Source organism: Miniopterus schreibersii (assembly GCF_964146895.1).
Source record: "Miniopterus schreibersii genome assembly, chromosome: 1".
In the NCBI taxonomy this organism is placed as follows: domain Eukaryota; kingdom Metazoa; phylum Chordata; class Mammalia; order Chiroptera; family Miniopteridae; genus Miniopterus; species Miniopterus schreibersii.
The window spans coordinates 161040832-161047727 of NC_138101.1; positions in this window are offsets into that span (position 1 = coordinate 161040832).

Below are 6896 nucleotides of genomic sequence, written 5' to 3' on the forward strand. Positions count from 1 at the left end.
AGGCAGGGAATGGCACAGCTCACGGCACCCTCAGGGAATGACCCCACATGCCTTCCTGAACCCCCAAACCTGGATTCAAGACAGATCTGCAACCTTGGCAGTGACAGGGGGTTCACAAACAATCCTCACTCCTCCCAGCCAAAAACAATCGTTTCCTGTACCCAACTCTACCCCCTGGTGGCTCCTGGAGGCATTGCCAGTACATTCTGGTTCCTCACGAGGAGTTCATGGATTGATGGGGTGAAGGGGGTATGGCCAAAGCTGTGGAAAAAGAAGGGAACAAAGGAGGGAGAGGACGGGGACATACACGTGGATTGAGGGTAACTGAGCACTTAGGGTCAGTCTTTGTCCTCAGACTCAGTGCAAAAAGTGAGAAACTAGAAGAAATCTTTAAGTTGCAAACCAACAGCACATGGGCATGTTTAGTCTATGCAATGGTTTTTAAATGTTTTTGTTAGTTGTCAACATCCAATATTAGGAGTTTTCACAATAAAATCTAAATATCCAGTTTCTCTTGAAAAGTCAAAACATCAAGCCACATGGGGCCCCCCATCTTGCTGAGCAGTAGCTGGCCGGGGCTGGGGACAAGCTGCTGCCCCTTTCATTGGAACACGAGGCTTCCTCCCACCCAGTCACCCAGGCTGCCTCCCTCGGTCCCATCACCCCCTGCCCTGCACTGAGGCTGGCATTTCATGGTGGAGAACAAGTCGATAAATATCAGGACAGTCACCCAAGCTTGACTCGCCTCCAGAACATCCCCATTAACATCTGGAATATGCCAGAACATCCAGCATATACTTGAAGACCTTTGGGACAAGAAAGTCATTGCCTATTAAGGCAGCCCATTGCACCTTTGGACAGCTCTGACTGCTTTCATAAGGTGGGAACCTCCATCGAGGTTGCATTCCCAGGAAGACATGCCCAGAGAGGAGAAGAGACTTGTCTGCAATGTGTCTAAAAAGTGAAGTAGCCTCTAGGAATATATCCTAGGAACCCTGAAACACTAATCAGGAAGAATATATGCACCACTATGTTCATAGCAGCACTATTTACAATAGCTAAGATCTGGAAACAGCCCAAGTGCCCATCAGTAGATGAGTAAATAAAAAAGCTGTGGGACATTTACAGCATGGAATACTATGCAGCTGTAAAAAAGAAGGATCAAAAAAAAAAAAAAAGGATCTTTTACCCTTTGGGACAGTATAGAGGGACCTGGAGAGTATTATCCTAAGTGAAATAAGCCAGTCAGAGAAAGACAAATATCACATGATCTCACTTATATGTGGAATCTAATGAACAAAATAAACTGACGAACAAAATAGATCAGAGACATAGAAGCATGGGACAGACTGAGGGATCTCAGAGGGATGAAGGGCGCGGGGCGGGAAGAGATTAACCAAGGAACTTATATGCATATATTGCATAACCCATGGACACAGACAATACTGCAGCAGGCCTGGGGGGGAGGTGTGGGATGTAGGGGGTTGATGGGGGGGAAAAGGGGACATTTGTAATACTTTCCACAATAAAGATGAATTTTAAAAAGTGAAGTAGCCAGGTCCCCTAGACATGTCAGTAAGGGATGATGGTAGGACCTACATCCTAATGGAACTTCCAGTCTCGGCAGGGACCAACCAGCAAGGTTTGCACAGATGAGAGCAATGCCTGGCAGTGCTGACTGATACCGTGACACCTGGGAATAGTGCACTGAAGGATAGTCCAAATCTGAGCTCCCGGGAAGCTGTATCCTCCGCATTCCAGTGGGTAAAAAGTCTCCCACATGTGAGAAATTAGACCTGTAAGCTCTGAAAATATCACCTGTGGTTATTAAGTTCTGGGCCATTAGGAGTTTAATTTGCGAGATGGAAGTGAATACAGATCTTGATCTTCTATGAAGCCATGAGTCAGGACACCTGAGTTTTATGTCAGTTCTGCATATGCCCTGGGGCACATGTCTTTGTCCCTTAGGGCTGAGGCTGCTTCCTCCGTGAACGAATTGAATTGGGGCTTCATATTCACTTCTGTATCCCGTGTCAGCACAGGGACTGGCTATCTAGAATATAAACTCTGTACAAATCCAGTAGGTGCTCCATGTATGTTTGTGGTTGGCTGCAGACTCTGCACCCAGACAGTCCAGGAGAAATGGACCCCTGGAGCAGCCCCAGGCAGGGTTCATCCTGGAAGATTAAAAGGGGGGGGGGGGAATCTCTGCCTGAGGCTTGTGAGCATTTTTTCCCACAAGAGGGCGCCCCAGCCTCACTCCTCCCACCCGGGCCTGGGGAAGAGGGAGGCTCCATCAGAGTCCACCTGTGTGGTGGTGTTTTAGGCGAGCAGAAACCTCACCCTTAGCACTAGACAGAGACAAGACAGCTGAGATGTAAACAGATGAACATGGGACAAGGGAACAATGGAGGATGAGGAGAAGCAGGACAGGGACGGGGCCAGAGAGAGAGAACGGGACTTGCTGGCGTCACAGCCGCGTGCCTAGAGATCCATGAGGAAGTGAGACTGGGGTGAGGTCACACAAGGGTCCTGTTACCTTGAGGATGAAAGCGATGCTCTATTTCACAGGGGAAAAACTCTCCCTGTGAGTATCTCAGAGCCTGCACAGTGGTCAGGGAACAAGGTGCCAGAAACCAGATTGAGGTGGGTCCCAAATGTCTGCCTGAATCTGGCCATCAGCCCATAGGCTCTAGAGAACCATGAAAGAAAGGTCTTTGAAACTGTGAAGTTGTATTTTGTCATGATTCATCCGGCAGACATAGACAGGAGAAATCTAAATATATATACATCCATGGAAATACATGCAAAGAAATGTTTGGGAGTATGTTCTCTGGGGGAAATCCTAGGGGAGATGATTGGTCTGGGGGCTGTAGCTCCCTCCTTGTTCCCCTTTTATGGAGTTTCTCCCTCCATCTCTTCCCTGAGACCCGAGCTAGTTTCCAGGTGGCACACTCCATCGGTTCCAGGAATAAGAACCTGGGTCTGGAGAGAGAAGCGGGCACAGCTGAAAAGCCTCTACTGTGAGACACCACCTCACCAGGGGCTCGAATCTGAGGGTCCTGCTCTGGAAACAGGAGGGGCCTTGGGGTGAGAAAGGGTGCAGCTTCCACCCGGCTGGTGTGGTTCAGTGGATTAAGTGTCATCCCATGGACCAAGAGGTCGCTGGTTCGATTCCCAGTCAGAGCACATGCCCAGGTTGTGGGCTTGAAACCCAGTAGGGGGTGTGCAGGAGGCAGCAGATGGATGATGTTTCTATCTCCCTCGCCCTTCCTCTCTCTAAATTAATGTTTTAAAAAAGAAAAGGGTGCATCTTCCTCTGTGTCCACCTCCTAAGCCACCCATGTAGCTGTTCTGAGAAGCCAAGCACAGAACCACAATAACAGACCCACTGTGGGTCTGGACTCTTGGGGTAGGGGAGGTTGGGGCAGTAGGAAGGCATCCTGAGGGAAAAGGGGAAAGTGAACCATTTGGAATCACTAACATCTAAAACTTCCCCTTCCCTGCTGACTTAAGTAGCTCCACAGCACAGAGCCCCAGCCCCCAGGCTGTGCCCTGAGAACAGCAGCTATGCCTATCACCCACCTTGCACCAAGCACAGGCTCCAGCCGAAAGCACTCAAGTGTTTGCCAACAGGAAGAATGGCTGGAGCATGAATGGGAGGATGAATGGATGAGCATAAGCGGCTGTCCTGGTTCTTGCATAAACTGAGGGCCCTGTGGGTCCTGCAGGTCCAGTGGCCCTACCCATTAGCTTAAAAGGCCAGATACTGAACAGGGCTGGGCTGAAACTAGAAAGGTCACTGAGGGCCTGTCTGTCCCTTAATTGGGGAGTGGCACCCAGCTGCTCAGGAAGACAGGCCAGCGTGTGGCCTAATACAAAACCTGTAGTCCTGGCTTCCAAGCCGGTGGCCATCCTGCATCTGCTTTCCTCTGCTTTCCTCCTGCATGTGTGGTATGCTAAAGGGTGTGTGTGGTTCTGGAACTGCCAGGTGGGGTGGTGGGAGAAGCTAGACTGGGAGGCAGGAAAGTGGAGCAGCCTTGCCCATAGTCTTTATGCCTTAGAGCAAAACACTCCCTTTCTCTGTGCTTCAACTTCCTCACCTGTAAAATGGAAGAGGAGGTTGGACTATGTTCCATGCTGACATTGGGGCCCCTGCGGAAAACCAGGCATTGACTTGCTCTAAGGTCATGAAGACTATGGCTGAGGGGCACCTGGCTTCACTCACTGACGTCCCTCCAAACGCCTGCAGGGGTTCCCACTCACCCAATCCAAACAGAAGCCAGAAGGTGAGGGAACCCACGGACGCTGTCCAACTGACCAAAGGGTGTGGGTGGCTGGGTGATGGTCAAGGAGGCCCAGGGGAACTGCCTCAGGAGCTCACACCCCTTTCCTGTCAGCCCTGGAATATTCCCAGGGCCATGGTCTGTCCAGCCCCCTTCCCCTCACAAGGCTGGGCCCTCAGCTCCTCTGTTCCTCAGGGAACACGTTGAGGTCAGGCAGGTCGGGGAGCAGGGCCTGCCATCCTGGAGGTGGCCCACTGTGCCGGGAGGCCTTGCATGGGTGGACAGAGGCAAGGTGGGCTGCAGCTTCCTGGCTCCCTCCCTACTTTGCAGGAAAGTCTTTCTTCCCCCATTTTTAGCTTTCCCATCCAGGGTCCCTTTCTGGCATTTTCTCTAATCTTACTCTGAGGGATACCTACATGCTGGCAGAGGGCTCGAGATAAAAAAGGCTCTAAGGCCTCAGGAAATGGAGCTCTGCAGGGCACAGGCCTGAGAGGCAGGGAGGAATGAAAGGTCGAGGGGCAAGTGAGCCTGGTCCCTCCTGAGACCTCCAGGTCACGGTGAAGCGAGAGCATTCACCTCGCACTGATTCCCAGGAAAGCTTAGCGTCAGGCCTGGAAACCTGCTCACCTGTGAAGGTTCCAGAATAAAAGTCACACCCTGGAAAAGTCTGGCCTGGCAGCAGCACTCACCAGCGGCCCAGTTGGAGTGCTGGGTGCCGAGTATCGGCTCTATCCCAGTAGGCAGAGTCGGCTTCAGGCCAGGGCTCAGGAGCAGCTGGGCCCCCAGTGCCGCAACAAGCAGGCACTTAGCACCAGCCTCACGCGTGTGTGCGTGGGAATGAGAGAAAGAGAGAGAAGTGGGCTGGGAGGCCATGCCCTGTGAAGACGGCCCCCTCTGCCACAGGGAAACTTCAGTGCTGCTGGGAAGGGATCCCTGAGCAAAGAAGTCCCCAGTCTTCCCAGGTGCCTAAAATCCTTTCAGAAAGGAAAGAAGCCTCCCAACCGGAAGGTCGGGATTAAACACTTTGGAAAGTAATAAGGTGCTTTCTGGAAAGGGCATGGGTCAGGGAGTTAGTTGGGACCTGGCTACTTTAACGAGATTTGAGGCTTGTCACCCCAAAGTTCAGTCCAAACTTGACTGTCCACCAAGGCCCTTCTGTGGAGGCCTCACTCTGGAAAAGGCTCCAGTTCAGCTGGAGAGCCCCCTGGAGGGGTGGCTTCGGGGCCTCCCTCCCCTTCCAGCTCATCTTAGCCCTAGTCTGAGGCCTGCTCAGTAAAGCGTGAAGGAGGCCCCCCAGGGAAGCCGGGGGGGAGGGGGCTTTAAATTATGGAGCAGCTTTCTTAGCCCCTCTCAGAAAGGCCCAGGCACCCAGCTAAATAATTCACCGCCTTGGGTTCCTGGCGGTTCCTGACACAGCTAAAGTAGGTCAGTTACTGCCCTGGCCCCAGGTGGGGGCTGTGGGGCTCAGAGCAGCTTCCCCACCAGCACCAGGAGGGGCTGCAGGCTGGCAAGGCCTCGCTCGATTGGCAAGTGTCCAGCTGATTCAAATACAGCATTGAAGTGAGGGGTAGACAAGAAAGCACCAACACCCCTCCTCTTGCCAGTATGCACACAGCTACCAACTCAGTCCTCCCAGAGCCGCCCTCAAGGGTCTAGATGATCCACCTCGTGACACCCAGTTACCTACAGGGCCAGGCTCCTCCACCCTCATAGCACCTAGGGGTGCTGTGTCTTCTCTTCACATGCAGGTACCAGCTGGAGCTACAAATGTCACCTTCAGCCTTTAACAGCTGACACAGTCCTAAGCAGAACACTGCAGACCCATGTTGCCCAGGGCAGGCCTGGGATTCAGGAGTGAGGCGGGGAGTGGAGAGGGGCACCAAAGTCACACAACGTGCAGGTGAGGAAGCGACCAGGGCCAGCCCCAGGGCCAGGGAGCCTCCGGGGCCTCCCCTGCCCTCTCTTTCTAGGCACTGCTTCTGAGTCAAGCAGTGAAGAGTATGGGGGAGGGGGGATGTAGACAGAAAAGAGAAACAGCAAAGCCACCAGGTCAGAGCTCCAACCCTCCAGGAGCTGGAAAGGGTTTCAAACCACATCACAGAGGAGGAAACTGAGGCCCAAGGCACAAAGGGGAAGCAGCAGGGCCAGCTGCAGGTGTCCCGACTGGGTCTGGGGCAGCCCAGGGTCTTGGCACACCCGTTCCCTGACCTTCACACCCATGTGCTCTGGCTCCCAGCAAAACCTCCTCTCAGGAATCAAAGCTGTAGTTGGGGGCCCAGCAGGGCAGGTGAGCTTAACTATTTCTGTACCATACTCCTGGGTCCTCTCCCCTCTAACAGCCTTGTAAGACCTGCCCCACGGATGCTGCCCAGAGGAGCCCAACCTCCCAGACCACAGTACTTCTCTACTAGAGGCCTGAAAATTACACAGGCCATGAAGGGTTAGGCCAGTGGGTAACAGGACCTGGAGAAAATGAAGGTTCCCCTGAGTGCTTACTGTGGGTGCACAGAATCTCTGGCTCTGTCCTCATAAATTGGAAAATGAAGTGAATGAATGAAACACAGGTGGTGCTCAGCCAGTGTGGCTCAGCCGGCTGAGCCACCATGCACC